General features: G+C 39.6%; 1 non-coding gene across 1 annotated transcript; it reads right to left on the minus strand.

The window, feature by feature from the left end:
- Positions 1-457: 457 nt before the first annotated feature.
- Positions 458-565, minus strand: LOC112716619 (small nucleolar RNA R71). The gene has a single exon (XR_003160426.1). It is a non-coding gene; the product is annotated as a small nucleolar RNA R71 (small nucleolar RNA).
- Between the last annotated feature and the right edge of the window lie 11009 nt (positions 566-11574).

The following is an 11574-nucleotide window of genomic DNA, read 5'->3' on the forward strand; positions in this document are numbered from 1 at the left end:
TAAGAGAAGCTAAAGCACAAGAATTCAGAGAAAACCTTACAGAGAATCTCGAAAAAGAAGGAGACATGGCCGAACCCAACAACAATGCAAGGAAGATGCTTGGTGACTTTACTGTACCAAATTCCAACTTCCATGGAAGAAGCATCTCAATCCCTATCATTGGAGCAAATAATTTTGAGCTAAAGCCTCAATTAGTTTCTCTGATGCAACAGAATTGCAAGTATCATGGACTTCCATCAGAAGATCCTTTTCAGTTCTTAACTGAATTCTTGCAGATTGTGATGCTGTTAAGACCAATGGGGTTGATCCCGAGGTCTACATGCTTATGCTTTTCCCTTTTTCTGTAAGAGACAGAGCTAGAATATGGTTGGACTCTCAACCTAAAGATAGCCTGAACTCTTGGGATAAGCTGGTCACGACTTTCTTAGCCAAGTTCTTTCCTCCTCAAAAGCTGAGCAAGCTTAGAGTGGATGTTCAAACCTTCAGACAGAAAGAAGGTGAATCCCTCTATGAAGCTTGGGAAAGATACAAGAAACTGACCAAAAAGTGTCCTTCTGACATGCTTTCAGAATGGACCATCCTGGATATATTCTATGATGGTTTGTCTGAATTATCTAAGATGTCATTGGACCATTTTGCAGGTGGATCCATTCACCTAAAGAAAATGCCTGCAGAAGCTCAGGAACTCATTGACATGGTTGCAAATAACTAGTTCATGTATACCTCTGAAAAGAATCCTGTGAGTAATGGGACGCCTCAGAGGAAGGGAGTTCTTGAAATTGATGCTCTGAATGCCATATTGCTCAGAACAAAATGTTGACTCAGTAAGTCAATATGATTTCTCAGAGTATGAATGGTTTGCAAAATGCATCCAGCAGTACTAAAGAAACATCTTCTGAAGAAGAAGCTTATGATCCTGAGAACCCTGCAATGGCAGAGGTGAATTACATGGGTGAAGCCTATGGAAACACCTATAATCCCTCATGGAGAAATCATCCAAATTTCTCATGGAAGGATCAACAAAAGCCTCAACAAGGCTTTAATAATGGTGGAAGAAACAGGTTTAGCAATAGCAAGCCTTTTCCATCATCCTCTCAGCAATAGACAGAGAATTCTGAGCAGAACCCCTCTAGCTTAGCAAACATAGTCTCTTATCTATCTAAGGCCACTCTAATTTTTATGAATAAAACAAGGTCTTCTATTAGAAATTTTTGGAAGCACAAGTGGGCCAGTTGAGTAAAAGAGTCACTGAAACTCCTCCTAGTACTCTCCCAAGCAATACAGAAGAGAATCCAAAAAGAGAGTGTAAGGCCATAACCTTACTTGGTGTGGCCGAACCTAGAGAGGAGGAGGAGGATGTGAATGCCAGTGAGGAAGACCTCCTGGGACGTCCTCTGGACAAAAAGGAGTTCCGATTGAGGAACCAAAGAAATCGGAGACTCATCTAGAGACCATAGATATTCTATTGAACCTACTTCTGCCATTCATGAGCTCTGATGAATATTCTTCCTCTGAAGAGGTTGAAGATATTACTGAAGAGCAAGTTGCTAAATACCTTGGAGCAATCATGAAGCTAAATGCCAAGTTATTTGGTAATGAGATTTGGGAGGATGAACCTCCATTGCTCATTAGTGAATTGAATGACTGGGTTAGGCAGACATTACCTCAAAAGAAATAGGATCCTGGTAAATTCCTAATTCCCTATACCATAGGCACCATGACCTTTGAGAAGGCTCTGTGTGACCTGGCGTCAGGCATAAACTTAATGCCACTCTCTATAATGAAAAAACTGGGAATCTTTGAGGTACAGGCTGCCAAATTCTCATTAGAGATGGCAGACAAATCCATGAAAAAGGCTTATGGACAGGTAGAGGACGTGCTAGTAAAGGTCAAAGGCCTTTACATCCCTGCTGATTTCATAATCCTAGACACTGGGAAGGATGAGGACGAATCAATCATCCTTGGAAGACCCTTCCTAGCCACAGCAAAAGCTGTGATTGATGTGGACAGAGGAGAGTTGATCCTTCAATTCAATGAGGACTACCTTGTGTTTGAAACTCAAGGATCTCCCTCTATAACCATGGAGAGGAAGCAAGAAAAGCTTCTCTCAATGCAGAGTCAAACAAAGCCCCCACAGTCAAACTCTAAGTTTGGTGTTGGGAGGCCATAACCAAACTCTAAGTTTGGTATTGAACCCCCACATCCAAACTCCAAGTTTGGTGTTGGAAGGTCCCAACAATGCTCTGAATATCTATGAGGCTCCATGAGAGCCAACTGTCAAGCTATGGACATTAAAGAAGCGCTTATTGGGAGGCAACCCAATTTTTATTTATCTATGTTATTCCATGTTATTTTCTCTTTTTTTAGGTTGATGATCATGTGGAGTCACGAAAACAACTGCCAAAATTTAAGAAAAATAAAAAACAGCACACCTTGGAGGAGAGACTTACTGGCGTTTAAACGACAGAAACAAGCACTAGACTGGCTTTAAACGCTAGAAACAGGCTACAATTTGGCGTTAAACGCCAGAAACAGGTTGCAGCCTGGCGTTTAACACCAGGAAAGGAATAAAAGCTGGCGTTTAACGCCAGAAACATGCAGCAATCTGGCATTAAACGCCAGGATTGCACTGTAAGGGCATTTACACGCCTAATAGGAGCAGGGATGATACATCCTTTACCCCTCAGGATCTGTGGACCCCACAGGATCTCCACCTATCCTCCCACAACACTCTTCCCCAAATACCCCTTACCAATCAACTCATTCACTCTTCTCCATCACCTCTTCACCAATCACCTCCATATATCTTCCCCAAAAACCCCACCTGCCTCACTTTCAAATTCAAATACTTTTCCCTCCCAAACCCAACCCTAATGACCGTAACCCAACCCTCCCCTCACCCCTATATAAACCCCTCACTAATCCTTCATATTCACACAACACAAACACCTTTCCACCATCTTGGCCGAATTCACTTCTCCCTTCATCTCCTCTATTTTTCTTTTTCTTCCCCTTCTTTCTTTCTTCTTTTGCTCGAGGACGAGCAAACCTTTTAAGTTTGGTGTGGTAAAAGCATTTCTTTTTATTTTTATATAACCATTTATGGCACCTAAGGTCGGAGAAACCTCTAGAAAGAGGAAAGGAAGGCAAAAGCTTCCACCTCTGAGTCATGGGAGATGAAAAGATTCATCTCAAAGGTCCATCAAGACCACTTCTATGAAGTTGTGGCCAAGAAGAAGGTGATCCCCGAGGTCCCTTTCATGCTCAAGAAAAATGTGTAACACCCTACCATACAGAGTCTTATGCTTAAGTCATAATTCAAAGATGGCAAGGTATTACGACCTCTAAAATAAAAGTTTAGTACATATAGTAGTATAAATGATTGATTATAACTAGGAGCCTTTGTAGAAAAAGGGGTAAACAAAAACCGCAACGCGAAAGCGTAACACTCCGATCGATAACGTAACGAACAAGGATAACCAACGCGTGATTATATATATATAAAGGAGTGTCAAAAACAGGAATATCAAGACTCAAGATCCGGCTGCGAAGATAACCGGTCCGAGCATAACAATATATACATATGATAGAAAATAAGGAAAACCCCAAGGAAACCCAAAGGGACACCAATACATAAAACCTATTCTCCAAAATTCTCCCATAAGAGGAGTCATCACAGTTTGTATTATTTAATGGAGATAAAAGTATCTAAGCAAAACATATAAACCAAAACATAGCCCCGAGAACAAAGGATCTTCGCAAATCTAGAAGTCTCCAGCATGCCTCAGCGAGAAACTTCACGTCCTGCATCTGAAAACCACAAAATCCGCATGGGTGAGAACCAGAGGTCCCCAGCATGGTAACAGCTTCCACATATATAATACATAATAATGGAGGAAAGCCAAAGGCAATCCTAGAACTTCCTCCAAATAATATCAAAGCTTATAAACAAGCTAAACCATAAAGGGCATCTGACTAAGGATTCTTCAGTCTAACTAACACTTCCCTTTCCAATTCCTTCAGACCTCCCAACCACCAGCAGGAGTATAAAGTAGCAAACACAGTTATATCAAACGAAGAATATGCAAATAGGAACAGTTAAGGCATTTAGACAATTAGCAAGTATTATGCAGTCAAATAGGCAATCTCAAACAATTCATATAGTATGCATATGATGAATGCCTGTCCCTAGTGGCTGATGATATCATCTTGTCGGTTATAGAGCCAACCCGACAAGTCCTGGTCGCTAACCATTGGACTGTTCCTCTGTCATGCATCCCCAACTCGAGTTATACTCGTCATAAACTTGATCATAATCATGATCTATATCCATCACCCTCACTGGTGAATATATACGGGGGCGAGCTCATCCGGGTCTTTCATAGTGCCCGGCCACACTTACGACATAGGGTCAGCAGAGTATCAAGTCTCAACCTGGAGCACGTGGTGGCTAGCCACTGCTACTACCCAGGGAAACTCGTATCTCAGATAGTGGAAGTGCAAATCACAATTATCAATAATTCAGCATAAACATGCATGAATTCTCATCCATGGATCAACATCCATATCAGCCATCCGGCTCACGGTTAAATCCATAACCAGCCAATATTCATAGCATACACAGCTATTCCGGCTCACGGTTCAATCTAGAACCAGCCAATTCATAAACAATTACGGCCCTTCGGCCAATGGCATAACAAGCACTTCCACCACCATCATCCACACCTCACATAATCATCAATGATCCTCATTGATTATTCATCTTCCCCTTGCTTCACTCGCAAGTTACCTCATTCACTAGCCCCTTTCTAATAGCTAGGCATATCATAATGATTTAAGATATAAGTGGTGAGATCGGAGGCTTAGAAGTATGAGATTTGGCTTTTAAAACTAAAAAATCAACTTTGGGATGAAAACAGGGCCACGCGTACGCGCACTCCACGTGCACGCGCGGATGGCCTCAAAAACTTCATCGACGCGCAAGCGTCAAGCACGCTGACGCGTGGATTAAAAATTTGCCAATCGATGCGTACGCGTCAACCACGCGTACGCGTGGGTGTTTTCGTGCCCCAGGCACAACACTGGCACAGTTCTGGCATGACTCTCTGGAAAATGGCTGGGCATTGGGTGCAGCACAATCGGCGCGCCCGTGCACATCACGCTCACGCGTGGATGGCATTTTCAGAAAGGAACGGCGCGCACGCGCCAAGTGCGCCCACGCGCAAGGGGTCATTCTGCTAAAAATTTTCTAAGTTAAAAGCTGCAGAATTCACCAATTTAAACCCCAATCTTCCAACGGACATAACTTTCTTATTTTAAATCGTTTTTCACCCGTTCTTTGAACGGCATGGACATCCCGGATCCAATTTCATTTCTAAATAGATTTGGCACAAAACAGAGATCCGTAGTCCAAGTTATGTCCCATCAAAGTATGCCCAAAAACCATGTTTTTCATAAAAACCACAAAGTGCCATTTTCAAAACAAGTCATTTCCAACTCTTTTCAAAATCAATCAAAACATGCCCTTTTCATCCCTTTTCTTTGAAATCAATCTAAATATATCAAATTCCACATCAAGCCTCCTCAACTCACACATTGACACATTACCACAATTTACAAAATCACTATCTCATCATTTTAACCCACTTCACCCAAGTGGCTCAAACTCAAACATATTGACATATCATATACTACCCCTCATGCCAATTCTCAACAACACCAATTCCAATAAATCATTATTGTACACAATCAACATCATACTCACCATCAACATGGTTCAACCCACAATTCAACCATAACCAATCATCAAGCATATATCACAACATGCATATTTCTCATACATCATACCACCAAGGCATCAATAATCATCATCACATATATGACCACATCATATATCTCAATCATTCAACAACATCAACCATTCAATGCCTATCTTAGGGCCTCTAGCCTAAGTATTTCCTACCACATTACATATTAGATACGGGAAACCGAAACCATACCTTAGCCGATTTTCCCAAGCTCACCCGGAGCACTTCCAAATCACTTATCCACAAGCTCTCAAGGCCTCACACCTCCAAGAACAGATTTTTCACCACCAAGCCCTTTCCAAGCTTTTCAAAATCACCAATCAAGCTCCAATATCCACACATACACAACCTAAGCCACAACCATCATACCCATACACAACATCTCAAAACCCAAACATCATAAAACAACAAAATTACACTAGGGTTAAGAACCTTACCACACCCAAGGTCCAAGGAGACAAGATTAACCTTCTCCTTCAAGAGAGTTGGGTCCTATAATATCAAAGAACCCAAAATCTCAACATTTCACCCATGAAACTCGAAAATAAGAGCTGAGATTTCGAACAGCAACACGTAGCTTACCTCAAGATTGGTTGTATGGGTTTTGTAGAGCTCTTCGTGGTGAACGCGTGGCCACAAACGGGGCGGCAATCGGAGCTCTAGATCAAAAGTTATGGTGGTTTGAAGATCAACCAAGGGAGAGAACTTGAGAGAGTGTTCTTCCTCCCTTTCTCTCAAATTTCAGCTTGTGTGTGTAACAAATGAGGAGAGAGAGTGCTGAAAACTAGGGTTTTGGTTAAGTTATGTTGGGCCAAGGGCCCACTTTGGGTCCAATTGGCCCGGTTTGGCCCGTTCGGTCCAATCTTGGTCCGAATTCTATAAAATTGGTACCAAAATTCTCGTCTCAATCTCCTCTATCACATTTAGCCATAAAAATCACATTTTAGGCTTTCCAAAATAAATTCTCATTTATGGGTTAATTAGCCGTTAATTAACCGGGTTTTACAAAATGAGTATCTGGAAATCCGACATGAAATCCGAAGAAGAGGTTGGGAAGTTCTTACCAACCCAATTTAACAAGTCAGAATCTTAATGGTTCAAGAGTTCTATGCCAATGCATGGATCACTAGGAACCATCATCAAAGTATGAACCCGAATCCAAAGAATTGGCTTACAATGGTTTGGGGGAAATACTTAGATTTCAGTCTGAAAAACGTAAGGTTGGCGTTCCACTTGCCAATAATGCAAGAAAATGCATGGCCCTACACTAGAAGGGTCAACTTTGATCAAAGGTTGGACCAAGTCCTCACGGACATATGTGTGGAAGGAGCTCAATGGAAAAGAGACTCAAGAGGCAATCCAGTTCAATTGAGAAGACCGGACCTTAAACTTGTGGCTAGAGGATGGTTGGAGTTCATCCAACGCTCTAGCATTCCTAGTAGCAACCGATCTGAAGTGACTGTGGATCGGGCCATCATGATCCATAGTATCATGATTGGGGAGGAAGTGGAAGCTCATGAGATCATACCTCTAGAACTTTACAAGGTGGATGACAAGTCCTCCACTTTGGCAAGGTTAGCCTTTCCTCATCTCATTTGTCATCTATGCAATTTAGCTAGGATTGACATAGACGGAGACATCCTCATTGAAGAGGACAAGCCCATCACCAAAAAGAGGATGGAGCAAACAAGAGAGCCCACTTATGGATCTCAACAAGAGCATGAGGAGGATCCTCATCAAGAAATCCCTGAGATGCCTTAAGGGATGCAATTTTCTCCACACAACTATTGGGAACAACTCAACACCTCCTTGGAAGGCTTGAGTTACAACATGGACCAACTAAGGGTGGAGCACCAAGAGCACTCCATCATTCTCCATGAGATTAGAGAAGATCAAAGAGCTATGAGGGAGGAGCAACAAAGGCAATGAAGAGACATAGAAGAGCTTAGGCATTCCATTGGTTCTTCAAGAAGAAGATGCCACCCACACTAAGGTGGACTCATTCCTTAATCTCCTTATCTATTTATTTTCTATTTTTGGTTTTTGAGCTTCATTTGTCTATTTTTGTGTCTCTATTACATGATCATTAGTGTCTAGTGTCTATGTCTTAAAGCTATGAATAATTCCATGAATCCTTCACCTCTCTTAAATGAAAAATGTGCTTAATTACAAAAGAACAAGAAGTACTTGGATTTCAAATTTTATCTTAAAATTAGTTTAATTATTTTGATGCGGTGGCAATACTTTTTGTTTTCTGAATGAATGCTTGAACAGTGCATATTTTTTATAGTGAAGTTTATGAATGTTAAAATTGTTGGCTCTTGAAAGAAAGATGAACAAAGAGAAATGTTATTGATAATCTGAAAAATCATGAAATTGATTCTTGAAGCAAGAAAAAGCAGTGAAAAAGAAAAAAATAGTGAAAAAAATGGCAAAAAAAGGAAAAAGAAAAAGAAAAAGCAAGCAGAAAAAGCCAATAGCCCTTTAAACCAAAATGCAAGGGTAAAAAGGATCCAAGGCTTTGAGCATTAATGGATAGGAGCGCCCAAGGAAATAAAATCCAAGGCTAACCATGTGCTTGTGGCATGAAGGTCCAAGTGAAAAGCTTGAGACTGAGTGGTTAAAGTCGTGATCCAAAGCAAAAAGAGTGTGCTTAAGAACTCTGGACACCTCTAACTGGGGACTTTAGCAAAGCTGAGTCACAATCTGAAAAGGTTCACCCAGTTATGTGCCTGTGGCATTTATGTATCCAGTGGTAATACTGGAAAACAAAGTGCTTAGGGCCACGGCCAAGACTCATAAAGTAGCTGTGTTCAAGAATCAACATACTGAACTAGGAGAATCAATAACATTATCTAAAATTCTAAGTTCCTATAGATGCCAATCATTCTGAATTTTAAAGGATAAAGTGAGATGCCAAAACTGTTCAGAAGCAAAAAGCTACTAGCCCCGCTCATCTAATTGGGACTAAGTTTCATTGATATTGTGAGATTCATTGTATATTCTCTTCTTTTTATCCTATTTTGTTTTCAGTTGCTTGGGGACAAGCAACAATTTAAGTTTGGTGTTGTGATGAGCGGATAATTTATACGCTTGTTGGCATTATTTTTACATAGTTTTTAGTAGGATTTAGTTAGTTTTTAGTATATTTTTATTAGTTTTTAAGCAAAATTCACATTTCTAGACTTTACTATGAGTTTGTGTGTTTTTCTGTGATTTTAGGTATTTTCTAGCTGAAATTGAGGGACTTGAGCAAAATTCTAATTCAGAGGCTGACAAAGGACTGCAGATGCTGTTGGATTCTGACCTCTCTGCACTCGAAATGAAATTTTTGGAGCTACAAAAGTCAAAATGGCGTGATCTTAATTGAGTTAGAAAGTAGACATCTAGGGCTTTCCAGCAATATATAATAGTACTTACTTTGCCCGAGTTTAGACGATGTAAACTGGCGTTTAACGCTAGCTTTCTGCCCTATTTTGGCGTTAAACGCCAGAAACAAGTTGCAAAGCAGAGTCAAACGCCAGAAACAAGTTACAAACTGGCGTTTAACTCCAAGGGAGACCTCTACACGTGAAAGCTTCAATGCTCAGCCCAAGCACACACCAACTGGGCCCGGAAGTGGATTTCTGCATCATTTACTTATTTCTTTAACCCTAGTAACTAGTTTAGTATAAATAGAACTTTTCACTATTGTACTCACATATTTGGACGAGCTTTTAGAACATCTTTGATTATTGTTAGTCCTTAGACATTGGGGGTTGGCCATTCGGCCATGCCTACCTTATTTTCACTTATGTATTTTCAACGGTAGAGTTTCTACACACCATAGATTAAGGTGTGGAACTCTACTGTTCCTCGAGTATTATTGCAAAGTACTATTGTTCTTCTATTCAATTCAAGCTTATTCTTATTCTAAGATATTCACTCACACTTCAACCTGATGAATGTGATGATTTGTGACACTCATCACCATTCTCACTTATGAACGCGTGCCTGACAAACACTTCCGTTCTACCTGTGAAAGCTAGAGTGTGTATCTCTTGGGTTTCTAATCAATGGTTCACATCAACTCCCTTCTAACAATGGGGCATCTGAATCCAAGATTAGAGCCTCCGTGGTATAAGCTAGAATCAATTGGCAACATTCTTGAGATCCGAAAAGTCTAAACCTTGTCTATGGTATTCCGAGTAGGATATGGGATGGGATGACTGTGACGAGCTTCAAACTCGCGACTGTAGGGCGTGGTGACAGACGCAAAAGGATAGTAAATCCTATTCCTACTCGATCGAGAACCAACAGCTTATTAGCCATACGATATCTGTGCATGGTATTTTTCATCCGAGATGAGCAATCTGACAGTTGATTAGCCGTACAGTAACTGTAGAGGACCATTTTTATTGAGAGGACGGGAAGTAGCCATTGACAACGGTGACACCCAACATACAGCTTGCCATAGAAAGGAGTCAGAAGGATTGGATGAAGGCAGTAGGAAAGCAGAGATTCAGAAGGAACAACGCATCTCCATACACTCATCTGAAATTCCCACCAATGAATTACATAAGTATTTCTATCTTTATTTTATGTTTTATTTATCTTTTAAATTATTAAAACTCCATAACCATTTGAATCCGCCTGACTGAGATTTACAAGGTGACCATAGCTTGCTTCAAGCCGACAATCTCCGTGGGATCGACCCTTACTCATGTAAGGTTTATTACTTGAACGACTCAGTGCACTTGCTGGTTAGTTGTGTGAAGTTGTGAAAAAGAGTGATATTACAATTGTGCGTACCAAGTTGTTGGCGCCATTGAAATCACAATTTCGTGCACCAGGGTATAAAGACAATAATTAATACAAGTATAGAAAAAGTATAGAAATCAAGGAACGGGAGTATCTGCAATGCTTTCACCTAATAATTAAGCTAAGTAAGGTTAATATCAAATTATGCGCAAAAAATTAATCCTACACATATAAATACAATCATGCGCAAAAAATTAATCCTGCAGAAGAAATGCTTTAATAAATAGCATAGTAAAAAGAGAAGTTTTTATCAAATTGAAAATAATGGCTAATTTGCTATAAAAAAATGGTATATTACCTAGTTCACAAAGCTCACAAGAGCTTCCAACTTCCCTATTATATTGCCATATGCAGAATATAGCTTCCTTCCTGCAACCTGGGTATTATAAGAGTGCATGAATTAATTAGAGAAAGAAAAGAAAAGAAAAGAAAAAGAGTAATATAACACATTAAAGAACACATGCTTTATAAAATCTTAGTATATTATTACATTACATCAATCAAAATGACCTAAGATTAGCTTACATGAGACCATGAAAATTTCTACTATTAGCTTTAGATTCACTTGCTTCATTAAACTCCACAGTAGCACCAAAAAAATCAAGTACCTGTCAAATCACATGTCAAATTAATGAAAATAAAAAACAAAAAAAAACATAATTTTTTCAAGTAAAAAAAATTGAAGTCTTTGATGAGTGATGAACAAAAATGTTTATAGCATCAGAAAGAATACCGAAAATGAATGTATGAACATATTGGGAGATAGTAATAATAATAATCAATTTAACAAACACCTCATACAACATATAGCTGCTTTTAAATAAAATCAATTTATCAGGATTTTAAATATATACATTAGTATCAAAGTAAAAAGTGTCGCGAAATCAAAATTCAAAAATGAGCAAAAATCACTAATTTCTTGCATATAATTGCTTAATTCAATTAGTAATCTATGATATGATCAGAT

This window comes from Arachis hypogaea, chromosome 1 (assembly GCF_003086295.3).
Source record: "Arachis hypogaea cultivar Tifrunner chromosome 1, arahy.Tifrunner.gnm2.J5K5, whole genome shotgun sequence".
NCBI classification, from domain to species: Eukaryota; Viridiplantae; Streptophyta; class Magnoliopsida; order Fabales; family Fabaceae; genus Arachis; species Arachis hypogaea.